Source organism: Sarcophilus harrisii, chromosome 1 (genome assembly GCF_902635505.1).
Source record: "Sarcophilus harrisii chromosome 1, mSarHar1.11, whole genome shotgun sequence".
NCBI classification, from domain to species: Eukaryota; Metazoa; Chordata; class Mammalia; order Dasyuromorphia; family Dasyuridae; genus Sarcophilus; species Sarcophilus harrisii.
In genome coordinates this window covers 356,792,375-356,812,766 of record NC_045426.1, presented here as the reverse complement: position 1 = coordinate 356,812,766, position 20,392 = coordinate 356,792,375, and the positions used below count along the sequence as shown (strand labels likewise).

At 33.6% G+C, this 20,392-nt stretch overlaps 1 pseudogene; it reads right to left on the bottom strand.

Moving 5' to 3' along the window:
- Positions 1-6,399: 6,399 nt before the first annotated feature.
- Positions 6,400-20,102, bottom strand: LOC116420527 (annotated as a pseudogene).
- Positions 20,103-20,392: the final 290 nt, after the last annotated feature.

Genomic DNA, 20,392 nt, shown 5'->3' with positions numbered 1-20,392 from the left:
TCAGAATATTCTTCATAGTCAATTGAAGTTGGGAAGAAAGTTAACTTCCTCAAAGTCTGTTTCCAGATTAAGGTATCAAGCAAAAATTGTAGAGAAGAAAACTGCCTACAAAACTGCCTGCACTGTATTGTAACTCATGTAAACTTTCATGGCATAATTTGGTTTACTTACCCCTAAGTGTATTATTCCTTTTCTTCCCATTCACACAGACCAGAAAGATGTTGCTATTCTCTATTCTCACTAGTACAAATGAAGAGTTTGATGTTATGGAAGAAAAGCTTCAAGTGGGACAGAAGAAAAAAAAAGAATTTGAAGTTAGGGAAAGACTACCCTCTGTACTACAACTGGATAATGGAAGAATGTGATAATTAGAAGCAAGGAAAGAAGAAACACTGAAGTTTTTGAGGTAAGACAGCTAGGGGATACAGGGGGTAGAACCCTGGGCCTTAAGTCAAGAACACCTGAATTCAAATTCTGTCTTAGACATTTCCCAGATCTGTGACTTTGGACAAGTCAATTATCTTCTGTTTGCCTCAGTTTCTTAATCTGTAGATCCTTTACATTTATTTAATCCATAGAGGATGGTGAGATCCTATCACCAATCTGTAGAGATGATAGGATAGCACCTACCTCTCAAAGTTGTCACGATCAAATGAGAAAAAAAATTATAAGGCATTTAGTAGTACCTGGTACATAATAAGCACTATATAAATGTTAGGTAGTATTATGATTTCTATTATTATCATAAGGCTATTCGACTTTGAGAGCCCATTTGTAGTTCACAAAGGGCATGAGATTCCAAGTAGCCTATAGATGTTTGAAAGGGTTATGAAATTGGCTAATGATTTATAGAAATAATGCATTTGCACTTGGGCACAGATTGTCTTGCCAGGAATTCTTAAAACAGAAACCAATCCTGATAAGTGATTTTTGAAGAGTGAGATCTCAATAAGATTTCTGCTGAGACTTTGAGAGAACAGAACTGGGAAGGCTTCCCACTAATCCTATGATAAAAATTTGAAAGAGTCCAGCAATGTCCTACACAAAAATTTTACTTGAATCAGCAGTAGAGGCAGGGGAAGCTGACCAAGCAGTATAGCCTAATCCCATCAAAAAGTAGGACAAAAATATCTGGAGAAAGTAGGTGGAGTCCAGCAGCATTGAGAATTATAAATTGCCTTTCCTGAGGGTCCTCAAGCACAGCCTTCATCATAACTGACTTTCCTCATTGGTGGAGTTTGTATTTGTAAGAGAATGTATCCTTGCTTTAAAGAAAATATGCTAATATAAATCCCATACCATGTCATTAAATGTCTTTAATTGTGCCCTCTAACTAAATATATTACAACTGAATAATTTAAAAAAATAAAACCTAAATGAGTGACGTTATGAATATAGACCCCCAGAATAACCTGGAGAATTCACCTCCAAAGATCCAAACCTGGTAGAGAAATGGGTTACATGCTATATAAGTATGAGACTCTTCCCACAGAGAGAATTAAACATTCTGATAAAACAGATTCTCATATTCCAAAGGATAAGAAGGATACATGAGCACAACCAAAAGAGATCAGATTCTACTTAAAGAAAGATGATTTGGTGGTTTGCAGCTTACTAAGTAGGGGTGCCAAGTTGACTATAAACTGACCAGAGTAAAATACATTTCAGAGGCATTTATATACCTTGAACATGTTGATCTAGAGATGCCTCTGCAGACTTTACAAATTCAGATGATCCATACCAGTTTTTGGTGATTTATTTGAGAACAAATTATACCAGAAAAAAATTTAAATGTGTTGGTAAGAATCACTAGGACAGATCTGGGGAGAGAGTATCCAGATAAGAAGATTTTATCTGAGAATGGGTTTTGGACTTCTGTATCACACCTTCAGATGTATAATCTTTTATTGGTCAATGATAATGTGTATCTAATAAGGGCAATTATGTCTGTGAAAGACATAAGTATGATCAAATCCTTTAAGTTAAAATTGTAAAGAAGAAAAAACAAGTGCATAAAATCTGTCAAACTGAAAACCAAAAAGAATAGTAGGTACAATATAGAAACAATATCAGTAGAGAGGATCTAATGATCACAATCACTTAATCGCCAAGCATTGATTGTTTATCTGCTATAGGTTTATTTATTAGACATAAACATTATCCTTACAAAACGTTCTTCCAATCAGACAGCAAATGAACTTCAAATTGACCTAGAAAATATAAAGGCATTTTTTTTTCCATCTACAATAAAGTTAAGGCCAGTGGTAAGCATGTGCTATAATCAAGCATTGTTCAAATTGTATTAAAAAAAATTTTAGATGATCTATCAAGACTTAATGCTTTGAGGTTGGCTTTGTCATTGTCTACTTAAAACATTCTGCAATCAATAAACAGCTATGTCTACTGCTACTAAGTAGATAATTAGATAGCTATCATTTATATAGTGCTTTAATGTTTACTAAATATTTTACAAACCCTGTGAGGTTATTATCCCATATACATATGTGTATATGTAATGATTATATACATATGGCATGTCAAAACTCCCTAAATAACATAAATAAAAACAAATAAATAAAATTATACATGCATATGTATACACACATATGTATAAAACATGCATGTATACATATGTGGGGGTAATAACCTTCTAATGGTAATTGTGTGTATGCATGTATGCATATATTCATATGTGTGTATATGTGTAGATACATACATACACACACACATACTTTATGGATGAGGAAACTAAGTCAGTCAAAGATTAAGTAACTTGCCCAGGATCACAAAGCTAGTAAGTAGCTGAGGTTAAATTTGAATTCAGGTCTTCCTGACTCCAGGTCAACACTATCTGTGCTACTCAGTTGTCAGTATCTATGTTTTAGATATTTTGTTATCTGTTAGAGATACCAAAATGAGATAGTCCCTACCTTTGAGATATTTATAGTCTAATGCAAAACACATAGACATATAAGTAAATATATATAAAATAATATAAATATTAATTATGATTGTAATCTTAACATTATTTGCAAAAAAATTAATAAAAATAAAATAGTAAGATGTATACAAAATAAACTATAGAATCCTATATTTAGAGCTAGAATGGATCTCAGAGGTCAATTATCTAATCCAATGGCCTCTTTATAGTATATAAATACTCTTTGTAGAGTATTTAACTTTTTCTTTATTTTTTCTAAGGTATTCTCTTGTAGGTATTTCTATTGGCAATAGTACCCATTTTGCTGATTTTTCTGCTGTTGGTGAGTTCCTTCTGGGATGGAGGGGTCCGGGTCTCCTTCATTTTCTTCCCAACATTTTTCCTGACTTCTGGGCTTCAAAACCATGCCCCTATCACTTCTCCCAGTCTCTGGTGCCTTATTGTCATGAAACAATACAACTCTTTGCAGTCTTCTTAACCTGGATTATCCCTTGTAAGAACTCTGTCCTTTGCCCTTTTTTTTTTTTACTGACAAGCTCCTCTTGGGACTTCCATTTTATGGAGAGGCATAGGCCAGCCTTCATTCTTCTCCTGGTCCTGCTCCTGGTTTCCAGACTTCAAAACCATACTCCAATACTGGGAACCTCCATCTCTTTCTCTACGGCCTTTCATCTGTCTTTTATATGATATCTTCTCTATTAGAATGTAAATTCCTTGAAAACAGGGATTGGCTTTCTTCTTATTTGTGTGGGTATCCCTAGTGCTTAGCACAATACCTGGTACATAGCAAATGTTTAATAAATTCTTGTTTCCTTTCTTCCTTTTTGATAGGATTATTAAACTGTAAGATTAGGAAAATGCCATAGATAAAATATGCTTGAACTTTAGTAAGACATTTGACAAAGACTTAAAGTCACCTCTGTGGACAAGATGGAAAGATGTGGGTAAGATAATAAAATGGTTAACTGGATCCAGAACTGAATGACAAGACATAGGAATAATCTTTAATGGAATAGATATTTCTCAGGGAGTGTACCAGGAATCTGTTTTTAATCCTGTTGTATTTTTATATGATTTGAATGAAAACAAATGATAATCTTTTCAAATTTAAAGCTTAGAGGAATAGCTACAATAGTAAATAATAGTGGAACTCAAAATACCTCAACAGTTTAAAACAATGAACTAAACCTAATAAAAATAAATGTGTTAGCATTAGGTTTGGTGAGAATAATAAACATTTTTCTTAGATTCTCACCCTTAGCTTTAAAAAAAAATAGCTAATTTCAGGAAGTAGGAAATGCAACTAGACAACAATTTGCATAAAGAAATTCTGAGAGTATTAGTGTACTGCAGTATCAATATGAGTCAACACTGGCATATAACCACCAAAAAATGAAGCCAACCACTATTTTGGGCTGCAGTAATAAAGATAAAATGTCTTGAACAAAGATGGTAATAGGTACATCCTAGAACTAACTTGAATGACCTCTCAGGCATCAATTGTTAAATTTTCAGTGTGAACACTGACAATTGAGAAACCAGCTACAAATGAGGCTTCATTTACCAGAAAACCTCTAGAAGTTATCATCCTGCTGTAGTCTTAAACAAGTCAGATTACATTTTGGAGAACTGTGTTCAGCTCTGGATAGTTTATGTTAGAAAAGATATCACTGTGCTGAAGAGTTTTTATAAAAGGATAACTAAGATTGTAAGTTTGAATTCAAGCATGCCAAACCCCTAATCTTTGGATGAACAATTTGTCCTGGAAAAGAGAAGACTTAGGAGGAACATAAAAGTATCTGCTTCATGGAAAATTGATTAAACTTATTCTGCTTGACCCCAGAGATTTTAAGGCTTTCATTGTGCTTAAAAATTATTTTCTTGTTTTCTCAGAACAATCCTTTGATGTGGATGTTAGTATTATCCCCATTTTACAGATGAGGAAATTGAAACAGACAGAAGTTAATTGACTTGCACAGAATCATACAGCAAATAAATGTCTAAAGTCTTCCTAATGGCAGATTCAATACTTTATCAATGTGCCAGACATATTTCAGAGGAATTTCAAAATCCTGAAATTTCATCATCATGGAGGAGAGGAGGAATGAGTCAGCAATATAATCTGAGAGAAAATGTAGGTTTTTATTCACAACATTTTTTTTTCTCTTGGCTAACCATAACTTGTCATAAAACTGTTGAGATAAGGCAATATTATCTGAATGTACTTTGAAATTTGAGGCCTCCTATGACTTTTATGTTGACCTATGAGAATATGAGGGTTTTCTCTATCAGATAAATATAGTAGGGAGAATGTGTCTACCTGTGATTAAAACATTCCTAATGCAGAGGAATGAAAAGTATGACAATGGGTCTTTCATATTGAGGTACCTAGAGTACATCAATAAAAGACCACACTGTACATTTCCACATTTCATTATTCTCATTGTCTAATATGTATTGTCTTGTCACTATATTTAAATTGTAAGCTCTTTGCCTGGTACATAGTACATGCTTAATAAATGTTTATTGATTGATGAAGACTACTTCTTATCCTTGTACAGCCTCCTAGCATAGTAAGTATCATTATATTGGTCTGGTAGAATTTCTTTTTAATTTTCATTTCTTCATTCTGACTTTTCATAACCCAATGAACATAGCATAACAGATCCTTCTATTCTCCATTATCTCCTAATGTTTGTCCAAGCTCATGTTCAGTAACATGACAATATTTATTAATTTCAGTCTCTCTTTTTGCCTTCAATCGTTATCAATATCAGGGTCATTTCTAATGAATTCCACTTTCTTATTATATGGCCAAAATAATTGAACTTCAGTTTCAGTATTTATACTTCCAACAAATATTCTGAATTAATTTTTAAGTATTGTTGTCAAGATAATATCTCTACATTTTAGTATGCTGTTCAGATTTCCCATAGCTTTCTTTCTAAGTAGCCAGCATCTTGTAGTTTCATGGCTGCAATTGTCATTTGTAGTGATCTTTAAGCCAAGAATATAAAATCTGACACTGCTTTTCTTCTCCTTTTATTTTCTAGGAAATTATGGGGAAGCTGTCATGATGTTAGGTTCATGTTGTTGTTGTTGTTGTTTTTGTTGTTGTTTATTGTTAAGTTTCAGACCAGCTGTTAAACTCACCTCTTTTATCCTCAAGAATTTTCTTAATTCCTCTTCACTTTCTGTCATCAAAGTGTTATCATCTATATATCTGAGTTAGTTGGTATTTTCCCCTGAAACCTTAATTATGGATTTTGATTTGTCCAATATGGCATTTCACATGTACTTTGCATCCAAGTGAAAGAAATAAGGTAACAAGGTAACAATACATAGCTTTAGTGTACTCCTTTCTGAATCTCAAACAAATTGGTAGTCTCATGTTTGGTTCTAACTATTGTTTCTTAACCCTGCCTTCCTCAGGAGACAAATAAGATGATCTGGTACAGTCATCTCTTTGAATATTTACCACATTTTGTTGTTGTACAGTAAAAATCTTTATTATAGTCAATGAAGCAGAAGTAGATGGGCTGTTATTGTTTTTTGCAACTTCCCGTCTTCTCCATAATCCAGCAAAAGTTGGTGATTTAGTCTGTAGTTCCTCTGCTTATTTGAAAAACAGCCTGTACTTCTGGTGATTCTTGGTTCACATATTGCTGAAGACTAGCTTGCAGAATATTACATTTAATCTTGTGCTCATGTGAAATAAGCATAACTGTTCACTAATTTGAACATTCTTTGGCATTGCCCTACTTCAGGATTGGGACATAAAATGATATTTTCCAATTCAGTAACCATTGATGAGTTTTCCACATCTTCTGGCATGTTGAGCATAGTGTCATCTTTTATGATTTTAAATAACTCTGCTGGAATTTTGTCATCTCTACTAGCTTTATTTATTGAAATGCTTTCTAAGGTCCACATGACTTCATTCTCCCAGATGTCTGATTCTATATAAGTGACCACACTATCATGATCACAATCATCTGTGATGTTAAGATCTTTCTTATATAGTTCTTTTGTATATTCTCGCCACCTCTTCTGTGCTTCTATTAAGTCCCTATCATGTTTGTCTTTTATCATGCCCAATTTTGCATGAAATGTCCCCTTTATATATTTACTTTTCTTGAAGAGCTCTCTTGTCTGTCCTATTCTATTGCTTTTTTTTTCTATTTCTTTGCATTGTTCATTTAAGAAAATCTTATCTCTCTTTGCTATTCTCTAGAATTCTGCATTCAGTTGTATATATCTTTCATTTTCTCCTTTCCATTAAACTTTCCTTCTTTTCTCAGTTATTTCCAAAACTTCATCAGGTAGTCATTTTGCTTTCTTGCTCTTCTTTTTCTTTGGGATTTTGTTTATGCTACCTTTTGTACAATGTTGTGAACCTCTGAATATAATTCATCAGACACTCTAACAGATCTAATCCCTTAAATCTATTCATCACTTATACTTCATATTCATGAGGGATGTTAATTAGGTCACACTATGTGGTCTGATGTTTTTTCCCCTACTTTCTTCAATTTAAGTCTGTATTTTGCTCATGAGCTAAACTACAGTAGTCTTATTTTAACTGATTATATGGAGATTTTCTATCCTTAGCTATAAAGTATATAATCAATGTGATTTTTCTATTGACCATCTGGTGATGTCCATGTATAGCATCACCTTTTGGGATGTTGAAAAAGAATGTTTGCTATGACCAGTGAATTATCTTGACCTAACCCTATTAATTTTCTGTCCTGCTTTATTTTATATTCCAAGACCAAACTTATCTCTTCTTCCAATTATCTTCTGATTTCTTACTTTAGTATTCTATTTTCTTAATGACAGATATGACATTTTTAATATTATTTTGATATTTTTAAATATTGTAGGTTTTCTGAGAACTATCTTTGGCCTTTTTGGCATTAGTGATTAGAGCATAATGTTGGGTTACTATGATGTTGAACATTTCGTATTGGATTCAAACACATATTCTGTCTTTTTTGAGATTATACCTCAGTATAACATATTACATTATAATATATTATATAGTATATCTCCTGTTTGACCACAAGTAGTTTACTTTGATTCATAGATCTTATATTCCAGATTCCTAGGCAATATTAATCTTTACAACATAAATCTTTCCTTTTTGCACTCAGCCACATCTGGAGCTAAATTTTCTTTCAGTTTGGACCAACTGTTAATTCTTTCTGAAGCTACTTGACATTCTCCTAGCTCTTCCCCAGTAACTTGTTAGCATTTGATGCATCCAACTAATACTTTATTGCTTGAAGGGAAACAAGTCCTTGGGAAAGCTCAGCTGCAGATTAAAAACAAACTCACTAGATTTGTAGATTTGCCTAGTGAGTTTATTTTTATCCTTGTTGCTAAACAGGATAATTTAAGAAAAGCTGGGCAATTATAACAATAAGCCCCAGTGCTTTGTCAGACATTTTAAAGAAACCAGGTAATTACACTGCTATGTATCCAAAAGTTCTAGCTATTTGAGTTATTTTGATGCAGCCTCTCTTATTTGCCCAGGCCACAGATCTGCTCCAGATTAGATTAATACAAGCAATTCTTCATCATACACAGCTTTCACTAATCTATCCAGGTGATTAACTCCTTTGCCAAACTATTCTTTTCTAAAGCCTGTTAACGTTTTTCTCCTCTTTGCACCTTTCAGTAGCTTCAGTAGCTGGTGGGGCTGCCTTCAGATTAGGTACAAGATCTTAAACACTGCTTCACAAAACCTTGTCAGGTTGTTACAAACTATCTTATTTCTCTTATCTCTCCCTATTCCTTCATCTATTGTTTTCTTCAAGACTTAAGACAAATTTTCCCAGTTATTATTCTATATACCTATGCCCAGATCTTCTTGACCCAATTTTACAACTAAAATTCATTCTTCCCTATTCCCTCAATAATTTCTCCCCATGCTTCAAACTAAACTATGCCTTTAGGGAAGACTGATAGTTGTAATTGCTTACCCATTCCTAGAAATATTTTTTAAAATTGTCGAGAGCATGCAAAATAGGTCAATTAATTGGACTTTGATTCCTGGGAAAAATCTAAACTAGATTATGAGAGAAATGATTAGTGAATATATAGGAAAGAAAGCAGTGAGAGCAGGTCATGCCAAACCAAACGTTATTTTTTTCCTGGTAGAGTTACTATACTCATACAGGGAGATACTATCAATATTGTTTATAAAGATAAAATTCAGGCTTTTAATTTTAAAATATGAACATATGTGAATGAAACAATAATAGTTAGATTAATTTGGATCTGATTGAATGGTTAGGCTAAAGAGAGAAGTAAAAAATGTTTTGATGTCAACTTGACAAGACATCTCCAGCGGAGTGTTATAGAGAATCTGTATGTAGCTCAGTTTTTATCAGTGACGTGAATAAAGGTATAGACCAGGGGTCCTCAAGCTTTTTAAAAAGGGGGCCAGTTCACTGTTACTCAGACTCTTGGAGGGCTGGACTATAGTAAAAACAAAAACTATGAACAAATTCCTATGCATGCTGCAAATATCTTATTTTGAAGTGAAGAAACAAAACGGGAACAAATACAATATTTAAAATGAAGTAAAGTTAAATCAACAAACTTACCAATATTTTAATGGGAACTATGGGCCTGCTCTTGGCTAATGAGATTGTCAATGCCTGGTTCCATATTTGTCACTGCTACTCATAACAAGTGATGCAAGTATGCATCTGTTAGTCTTGATCTGGTTGGAGATGTCAAATGTTTCATTCTAGAAAAAGTCTGTTCACAGACATAAGTGCTGCCAAAGATGGTTGCCATGTTGAGTGCATGGTTCCTGAGATGAGGATATGTCTCAGAGGAGAGAGATGCATAGAAATTATGAAGGCTGCTTGACTTGAATGCGTCTTTCAGAGAGTCACAATTCTGCAATTCAGCCAGTACCATTTGGTAAATTGTATCCACATTTTCAATGTTAATAGAAAATGGGTTACAGAAAAGCTGTATGTCCTGTTCATGGAGATGAAGCTCTTTAAATCTAAATTGGAACTCCTTTTGCAATTTTTCCAGTGAATCCACACATGTTTTGTTTGGGAATGTAATCAGCAGTTTTTCCACTAACAGATTTTGAGTTGTGGGGAAATGGCAGAAGTTTTCCTCCTTCACTTGTTTGATGAGGAGGCCTAATTTTACTTCAAATGCTTTGACATGTCATTGTATATCACAGATGAGCTTCCCCTTTCCTTGGAGTTGCATATTGAAATTGTTGAGTAGCTCTGTCAGAAAGGCAAGGTGCCATTTCCATTCTGCATCATTGAGCTCTGGTACTTCTTTGTTTTTTGAAAGCAGAAAAGTTGTAATCTGTGGAAGTAAGTCATAGAAACATTTCAAAACTCTCTCTCGACTCAGCCAATGGACTTCTGTGTGATATAGAACATCTTCATACTCAACATTTAGCTCAGACAGAAATTCCTGAAATTGTCTGTGATTTAGTGCATTAGCTCTAATGAAGTTAACACAAGATACCACAATTTTCATAACAGAGTCCCACTTCAGTGATTTACTACACAGCACTTATTGGTGGATGAGGCAGTGTATGGCTATTGGATGAGAATGGTTATATTTGTCCATCTCTTGGTTAATGCGAGCAATTACTCCTTTCTTAGACCCCACCATGCTAGGAGCACCATCAGTTCTCATGCTGGCTAGTTTAGCCCAGTCCAGCTCCAAGCCATTCATAGTTTGGCAAATCTTTTCATAGATATCCTCTCTTGTAGTTGCTCCTTTAATGCTTTGCAGTGCAGCAAGCTCTTCTATGACTTCAAAATAACCATTCGTCCCACAAATAAAAATTAGAAGTTGTGCAGAATCACAAACATCATTGCTTTCGTCAAGTGCCAAGGAAAAATATGACATTTTTTTTATGGAGTTTTGCAAATGCTGATGCAGATTGTCTCCCATTTCTTCAATCCTCCATGTAATTGTAGGTCCTGAAAGACTCACTGTACTAAATAAATCAACCTTCTCTGGACACATCTCTTTGGCAACAGAAAAAAGGCATTCTTTAACAAATTCTTCCTCCACAAATGGTCTGCCAGTGCATGCTATTAGCTTGGCAACTTGAAAACTTGCTCGCAGTGATGAAATATTTAGCTGCTTCTGCTTCACAAAAGTATTTTGCTGAGTTGTCAATGTATTTTTCAGTTTTAATATTTTATCTTTTCTCGCTTCTCCAACCAAACAATCATATTTATCTTTATGTTGAGTTTCATAGTATCTATGCAAATTATATTCTTTGAAGACAGACACTATATTCTGGCATATCAGACATACAGCTCTTTCCTTGTACTGCATGAAAAAGTAATCATAAGTCCATTGTTTTTTGAATATCCTATACTCCAATTCGATTTTTTTCCTTGACATCATTATTTCCTAGGGATTCCAAATTGCTATTAATAAAATACCTACATATATAATACAGTGCTACAAAAACAATATACCAGCAATAACTTTGCCCACACAGAGACATACAGACTGCAATGCCCAACTTCCTCCAAGCTGCCTCTGCGCTGTGATGCCTCCGTTTCCCACACTCTCTCTCCTGCTCTTTGTGCTCCCGCTTCCGACCTTCACTGCTACAGTGAATTCCCTCTGCAGCGGTTGTGACATGCACAGCATGCACTGTACATCCCCGGCGCCTGTCTGTGTGTAAGGACTCCTACCCTTTTGTGTTTCAAGGATCCTTTTGACAACTTAGGTAAAACTATGAGCTTATTTTCAGGATGTTTTAAATCTTAAAGTACATAGCATTAAAAAAGAAGCTAGTTTTATGGAAATAGTTTTCAAAGTGTTTTAAATAAAAATTCATGGACTCCAGGTTTAAGAATCCCCAAAGAAATTAGATAATTTAATAAGGTGAATCAAAGAATTATACTTCTATTTGTTTGGTTTTTAATTATCTTTATAAGTATGTGGTTAGGCTGAAAAAAATTTTTATGTTTTAGTGAATTCCAAACTCAATGTGAGTAAACAGTATTTGTGATGTGGGAGTCTTTGCCTCCCCCAAAAGTGATCTTGGTTTATACATTGTACATATGTACCTTCTAGGAATAAGATGAGAGTCCATCTGTATTCTTCCTGGTCAGACAACATTTTAAATGCTGTTTTCTGTTCTGAGTACTGCAATTTAAGAAAGGAATTGATAAACTGAAAAACTGGAAGAGAGCAACTAGGGTGTTGAGGAACCTTAAGTCCAAATTTTGGATAAGAATGTTTAAACTATATAAGATTCAGAGAGGACAAGTCAACTTTCTTTAAGCATTTAAGGAACTATAACCCAGAAGAAAGATTAAATTTGTTCCCTTTTGTTAAAGAGGGTAGAACAAGGAGTAACGAGTAGAAGCTGCAAAGAAGCAAAGTCAAGCTTGATGTCAGGAGAAATTTCCTAATAATTAGAGCTGAAAAAAAGGATATTCCTCTTGAGATTTTAGTAAATTCCCTCTCCTTGTTTTTTTTTTTTCTCAATAGAAGTTTATTTTTCCAAATACATGCAAAGATACTTTTTAACATTCATTTTTGTAAGACTATGTTCCAAACTTTTCTTCCTCCTTCATTTACCTCTCCCCTCCCCAAGACAGTAAGCAATCTGATAAAGATTAAATGTGTACAATCTTTTAAAATATACTTCCATATTTGTTATGTTGTACAAGAAAAAATCAGACCAAAATGGGGGAAAACCATGAAAAAAAAACCCAAACAACAAATAAAAAAGTGAAAATACTATAGTTCAATCCATATTCAGTCTCCACAGTTTTCTTTCTGGATAAGGATGGCATTTTTCTATTTCAAGTCTTTTGGAATTGTCTTAAATTATTGCGTTGTAAAGAAGAGCCAAGTCCATCACAACTGATTATCACATAATCTTGTTGTTACTAAGTACAGTGTTCTCTTGGTTCTGCTCACTTCACTCAGAATCAATTCATCTAAAACTTTCCAGACTTTTCTGAAGTCATCCTGCTGATTGTTTCTTATAAAACAACAATATTCCATAACATTCATATACTATAACTTAATCAGCCATTCCTCAACTAATGAGCATCCACTCAATTTTCAGTTCCTTGCCACTACAAAACTGCTACAAATATTTTTGTACATGTGGGTCCTTTTCCCTCTTATGATTTCTTTGGAATACAAGCCCAGTAGAGACACTGCTAGATCAAAGGGTATGCACAATTTGATAATCCTTTGGATTCCAAATTGTTCTCCTGAATGGTTGGATCAATTCATGACTCTACCAACAATGCATTAGTATACCAGTTTTTCCACATCCCCTCCAACATATATCATTATTTTTCCCTATAATTTTAGCCAATTTGAGAAGTGGTACTTCAGAGTTGTCTTAATTTGTACTTTTCTAATCAATAATGATTTAGAGCATTTTTTATATGACTAGAAATGGCTTTAATTTTTTTCATCTAAAAATTATCTGCTCATATCCTTTGACCATTTATCAATTGGGGAATGAATTATATTCGTAGAAATTTGAGTCACTTCTCACAGAAAATCATCTCCAAGATAATACACTATGATCAAGTAGGATTTATACCAGGAATGCAGGGCTGGTTCAATATTAGGAAAACTATCAATATAATTGGCCATGTTAATAACCAAATTAACAAAAACCATATGATCATCTCAATAGATGCAGAAAAAGCATTTGATAAAATCCAACATCCATTCCTATTAAAAACACTTGAGAGTATAGGAATAAATGGACTTTTCCTTAAAATAATCAGCAGCATCTATTTAAAACCATCAGTAAGCATCATAGTAATGGAGACAAACTGCAACCATTCCCAATAAGATCTGGAGTGAAACAAGGTTGCCCACTATCACCATTACTATTTAATATTGTATTAGAAACGCTAGCTATAGCAATAAGATCTGAGAAAGAGATTAAAGGAATAAGAATAGGTAATGAGGAAGCCAAATTATCACTCTTTGCCAATGACATGATGGTATACTTAGAGAACCCCAGAGATTCTGCTAAAAAGTTATTAGAAATAATCCACAACTTTAGCAAAATTGCTGATTATAAAATAAACCCACATAAGTCATCAGCATTCTTATATATCACTAACAAAATCCAACAGTCAGAGTTACAAAGAGAAATTCCATTTAAAGTAACTACTGATAATATAAAATATTTAGGAATCTATCTGCCAAGGGAAAATCAAAACTTTATGAGCAAAATTACAGACCACTTTTCACACAAATTAAGTCTGATCTAACCAATTGGAAAAATATTAAATGCTCTTGGATAGAGCGAGCAAATATAATAAAGATGACAATATTACCTAAACTAATCTATTTATTTAGCGCTATACCAATCAGACTCCCAAAAAACTATTTTAATGACCTAGAAAAAATAACAACAAAGTTCATATGGGAAAACAAAAGGTCAAGAATTTCAAGGGAATTAATGAAAAAAAAATCAAATGATGGTGGCTTAGCTGTACCAGATCTAAAATTATATTATAGAGCAGCAGTTACCAAAACTATTTGGTATTGGCTAAGGAATAGATTAGTTGATCAGTGGAATAGATTGGGTTCAAGGGATAAAACAGTCAACAAATATAGCAACCTAGTCTTTGACAAACCCAAAGATCCCAGCTTTTGGGATAAGAACTTACTGTTTGATAAAAATTGCAAATTAGTAGAACAAAACAATAGTCTACTTATCAAATCTGGAGAGAAGGGAGGAATTTATGGCCAAAGTAAAACTAAAGAACATTATGAAATGCAAAATGAATAATTTAGATTACATAAAACTAAAAAGATTTTGCATAATAAAGCCAATGCAGCCAAGATTAGAAGGGAAGCAAAAAGCTTGGAAACAATTTTTATAGCCAGTATCCTTACTAGATCTAGTCTGTCAGTATCTTTTAGGATTTTTCACTCTTATCCAATGTCTTAGCTATATTTCCTACTTTTATGTCATCTACAAATTTGGTAGCATGCTGTCTATACTTTATTCAAGTCACTAATAAAGGTCTCAATTCCAAAATACATACAGAAGTGACTCAAATTTCTTTTTTTTTTAATTTAATAGCCTTTTATTTACATGATATATACATGGGTAATTTTACAGCATTAACAATTGCCAAACCTCTTGTTCCAATTTTTCACCTCTTACCCCCCCCTCCCCTAGATGGCAGGATGACCAGTAGATGTTGAATATATTAAAATATAAATTAGATACACAATAAGTATACCTGACCAAAACGTTATTTTGCTGTAGAAAAAGAATCAGACTCTGAAATATTGTACAATTAGCTTGTGAAGGAAATCAAAAATGCAGGTGTGCATAAATATAGGGATTGGGAATTCAATGTAATGGTTTTTAGTCATCTCCCAGAGTTCTTTTTCTGGGCATAGCTAGTTCAGTTCATTACTGCTCCATTAGAAATGATTTGGTTGATCTCGTTGCTGAGGATGGCTTGATCCATCAGAACTGGTCATCATATAGTATTGTTGTTGAAGTATATAATGATCTCCTGGTCCTGCTCATTTCACTCAGCATCAGTTCATGTAAGTCTCTCCAGGCCTTTCTGAAATTATCCTGTTTGGTCATTTCTTACAGAACAGTAATATTCCATAATTTTCATATACCACAATTTATTCAACCATTCTCCAACTGATGGACATCCATTCAGTTTCCAGTTTCTAGCCACTACAAAAGGGCTGCCACAAACATTCGTGCACATACAGGTCCTTTCCCTTCTTTATAATCTGTTTGGGATATAATCCCAGTAGTAACACTCTGGATCAAAGGGTATGCACAGTTTGATAACTTTTTGAGCATAGTTCAAACTACTCTCAAAATGGTTGGATTCGTTCACAACTCCACCAACAATGCATCAATGTCCCAGTTTTCCGCATCCCCTCAACAATCATCATTATTTTTTCCTGTCATCTTAGCCAATCTGACAGGTGTGTAGTGAGTATCTTAGAGTTGTCTTAATTTGCATTTCTCTGATTAATAATGACTTGGAGCATCTTTTCATATGACTAGAAATAGTTTCAATTTCTTCATCTGAGAATTGTCTGTTCATATCCTTTGACCATTTTCAATTGGAGAATGGCTTGATTTTTATAAATTAGAGTTAATTCTCTATATATTTTGGAAATGAGGCCTTTATCAGAACCTTTGACTGTAAAATATTTTCCCAGTTTATTCTTCCTTCTAATCTTGTCTGCATTAGTTTTGTTTGTACAAAAACTTTTCAGTTTAGTATAATTGAAATTTTCTATTTTGTGATCAGTAATGATCTCTAGTTCTGCTTTAGTCATAAAGACCTTCCCCTTCCACAGGTCTGAGAGGTAAACTATCCTATGTTCCTCTAATTTATTGATAATTTCATTCTTTATGCCTAGGTCATGAACCCATTTTGACCTTATCTTGGTGTACGGCGTTAAGTATGGATCAATGCCTACTTTCTGCCATATTAGTTTCCAATTTTCCAGCAATTTTATCAAACAGTAAGTTCTTATCCCAAAAGCTGGGATCTTTGGGTTTGTCAAAGACTAGGTTGCTATATTTGTTGACTGTTTTATCCCTTGAACCTAATCTATTCCACTGATCAACTAATCTATTCCTTAGCCAATACCAAATAGTTTTGGTAACTGCTGCTCTATAATATAATTTTAGATCTGGTACAGCTAAGCCACCATCATTTGATTTTTTTTTTCATTAATTCCTTGAAATTCTTGACCTTTTGTTTTCCCATATGAACTTTGTTGTTATTTTTCTAGGTCATTAAAATAGTTTTTTGGGAGTCTGATTGGTATAGCGCTAAATAAATAGATTAGTTTAGGTAATATTGTCATCTTTATTATATTTGCTCGCCCTATCCAAGAGCATTTAATATTTTTCCAATTGGTTAGATCAGACTTAATTTGTGTGAAAAGTGGTCTGTAATTTTGCTCATAAAGTTTCTGATTTTCCCTTGGCAGATAGATTCCTAAATATTTTATATTATCAGTAGTTACTTTAAATGGAATTTCTCTTTGTAACTCTGACTGTTGGATTTTGTTAGTGATATATAAGAATGCTGATGACTTATGTGGGTTTATTTTATAATCAGCAATTTTGCTAAAGTTGTGGATTATTTCTAATAACTTTTTAGCAGAATCTCTGGGGTTCTCTAAGTATACCATCATGTCATTGGCAAAGAGTGATAATTTGGCTTCCTCATTACCTATTCTTATTCCTTTAATCTCTTTCTCAGATCTTATTGCTATAGCTAGCGTTTCTAATACAATATTAAATAGTAATGGTGATAGTGGGCAACCTTGTTTCACTCCAGATCTTATTGGGAATGGTTGCAGTTTGTCTCCATTACATATGATGCTTACTGATGGTTTTAAATAGATGCTGCTGATTATTTTAAGGAAAAGTCCATTTATTCCTATACTCTCAAGTGTTTTTAATAGGAATGGATGTTGGATTTTATCAAATGCTTTTTCTGCATCTATTGAGATGATCATATGGTTTTTGTTAATTTGGTTATTAACATGGCCAATTATATTGATAGTTTTCCTAATATTGAACCAGCCCTGCATTCCTGGTATAAATCCTACTTGATCATAGTGTATTATCTTGGAGATGATTTTCTGTGAGAAGTGACTCAAATTCCCTCTCCTTGTAGGAATTCAACTAGAACAGGCACACAGCAAGGGCTTACAAAATGCTTGCTTCTTTTCTTCCTTCTCCCTTCTTCTATCTGTCCTTTCACTCTTCCTAGTTGGTGATATCAAAGCTATTCTCCATTCCTCATTCTCTTTTACTATGTGTCAGCTTTTATGCTGATTATTGGATTAGTAAACAAAAAGTTAAAATAGTTCATGACTTCAAAGAAGTTACATTGTAATGGGGGTATACAGCAGGCTTATCCATAGAAATAAAATTATTACAAGTTAAGCTTAGGGATGAAGGCACTAGCAGGTGAGAGATCTAAAAAAGGCTTCTTCAAAAATAATGTTTAAGGTGACTCTTCAAGGAACTAAGGATTCTTTTTTTCTTTTTTTTTAAATAGTATTTCATTTTTTCCCAATTACATTTAAAGACAATTTTATCATTCATTTTAAAATAAAATTTTGAGTCTTAAATTTTCTACCTCTCTTCCTCCTCCCCTCTCCTTAAAGATGGTAAGAAATTACACACGCACACACACACACACACACACACACACACACACACACACCTCTATATATATACTGACATTCAATCATGTAAAACATATTTCCATATTAGTCATGTTGTGAAAGAAGAAATGGAACAAACGAGAAAAAATAAAGATAAAAGAATATGCTTCAATATTCATTCAGACTCCATCAGTTCTTTCTTTGGATGTGGATAGCATTTTCCATGATGAGTCTTTTGGAACTGTCTTAGATTGTTGTATTGTTGAGGAGGGTTAAATCATTCATAGTTGATCATTACACAATGTTGTTGTTACTATGTACAATGTTTTCCTGATTCTGCTTACTTCATTTTGTACCAGTTCATCTAAATCTTTCCAAGTATTTCTGAAATCTATTTGCTCATGATTTCTTAGGGACTAAGGAATCCTAAGAAGTGAAAGTAAAGAGAGCACTGTGGTTATGGGAGCTAACAAGTACAAAAGCACAGAGAAAAGGACTTTGGAGTGCTACATGTGGAAAACAGTGAATATGACAGTAGGCTAGAAATAGAGTGTGTGGAGAAGAGTAATATGTAAGACTGGAAAAATGGAAAAGGACTAGAGTATGAAATTTTTATAATACAAAAGAGAGAAGTTTTATATTTATCTTAGAGGTTGTAGGGAATTTATTGAAGAAGACAGTGAAGTTGTCAGACCTATACTTTAGGAAATTCTCTTTGGCAGCTATATGAAGGATAAATTGGAGAAGAGAGATAGTTGAGATTGGGGAGCCATTAGAAGACTGCAATAGTATGGTCAAAAGATGTCAGCCTGAACAATAGTGGCAACTGTGGGAGTTGAAAGAAAGACATGTATACCAGAGCTATTGTAGAGCTCCAAACAAGATTTGTCAATTAATTAGATATGAGTGGTAAGGAAGACTGTAGAATTGAGAATGACACTAGGGTGATGAATCAGGATTACTAATGTTATGATGTACCTTGGTAGAAATAGGAAGAAGAAGAAAGATGGGAAGTTCTTTTTTAGATATATTGAGCTTGAGATGTCTATAGGACATCCAGTTTTTGATATGGAACTGGGGCTCAGAAAAGAGCCATGGGATAAAATATATACATATTATATATGTATTATATATGTGTATATATATGTACATGTACATATATATGTATCTATGACTATCCCTAGTAATATATGTATATATTCATATAATGACAAACATGTAGTTTCTCAAGTAGTTTAGTTGAAAAGGTAAAGAGGAATATAGATTGATAGTTTATAGGAATGTTAGGAATTAGAGATTTTTTAAATGGGGCAAGTTGGGCATATTCGTGGTAAGCAGAGAAAGAAAGACAAAGAGATGTGGGAGATGGAAAATTAAAGAGATGATAAAGGGTGTAATTTATTAGAGAAGATAGGAGAGGAGGAGAATGAATATATATAAAAGGGTTTGGTATGGTAATGAGAAAAACCACCTCTTCAGCAGACACTGGAGTAAAAGAGGAAATAGAATAACATCAGGTGACTGAAATGAAAAGAAGGGGAAAATGACCTAGAGTCTAATCATTTTAATTCTTTTAAAGAATATTAAATGAACTCCATGGCTGAGAGGGTGAAAGGAAAGGGGAGCTATAAGAGGGTAAAAAGTAAGAAAGAGTGTTTGAAACATCTTTATGTTGAGAGGGATAGACAATAAAGAAACTATCTTATTACGGCAAAGACCCAGTTGAAATTAGCTGATATAAATTTGTCACAGCCTGGGTCTCCATGACTAACCTTCCTGGTAATCTCTAGCTGATGGATGTGCTTCACTTAAATGCATTAGGTGTTCACCTAAGAACATTAAAAATCTCATCCAGTTGGAGGGCCTCTCAGATTTGTTGGATATGTAGGAACCATATCTTACCTTGCTGAATCGATGCATTGCCATATGGAGACAAGATGCAACATCTATAGACACTAAATACCATCGAATCCTTGCTCAACTACTAAATGAATGTCTTTTTTCCCCAGTATCAAATCTTAACTAACACAATACATACATCAGATGCACCTTTTACAGAGAGACAACATGCAAACAGCTATATATATATATATATATATATATATATATATATATATATATATATATATATACAAGATAAATATAGTATAAAAAGAAGGTGATCTCAAAGAGAGAGCAGTAGTATTGAAAAGAACTGGAAAAGGCTTAGTATAGACAGTAGGGTTTTAGCTGTCCCTTGAAGGAAACCAGAGAAAC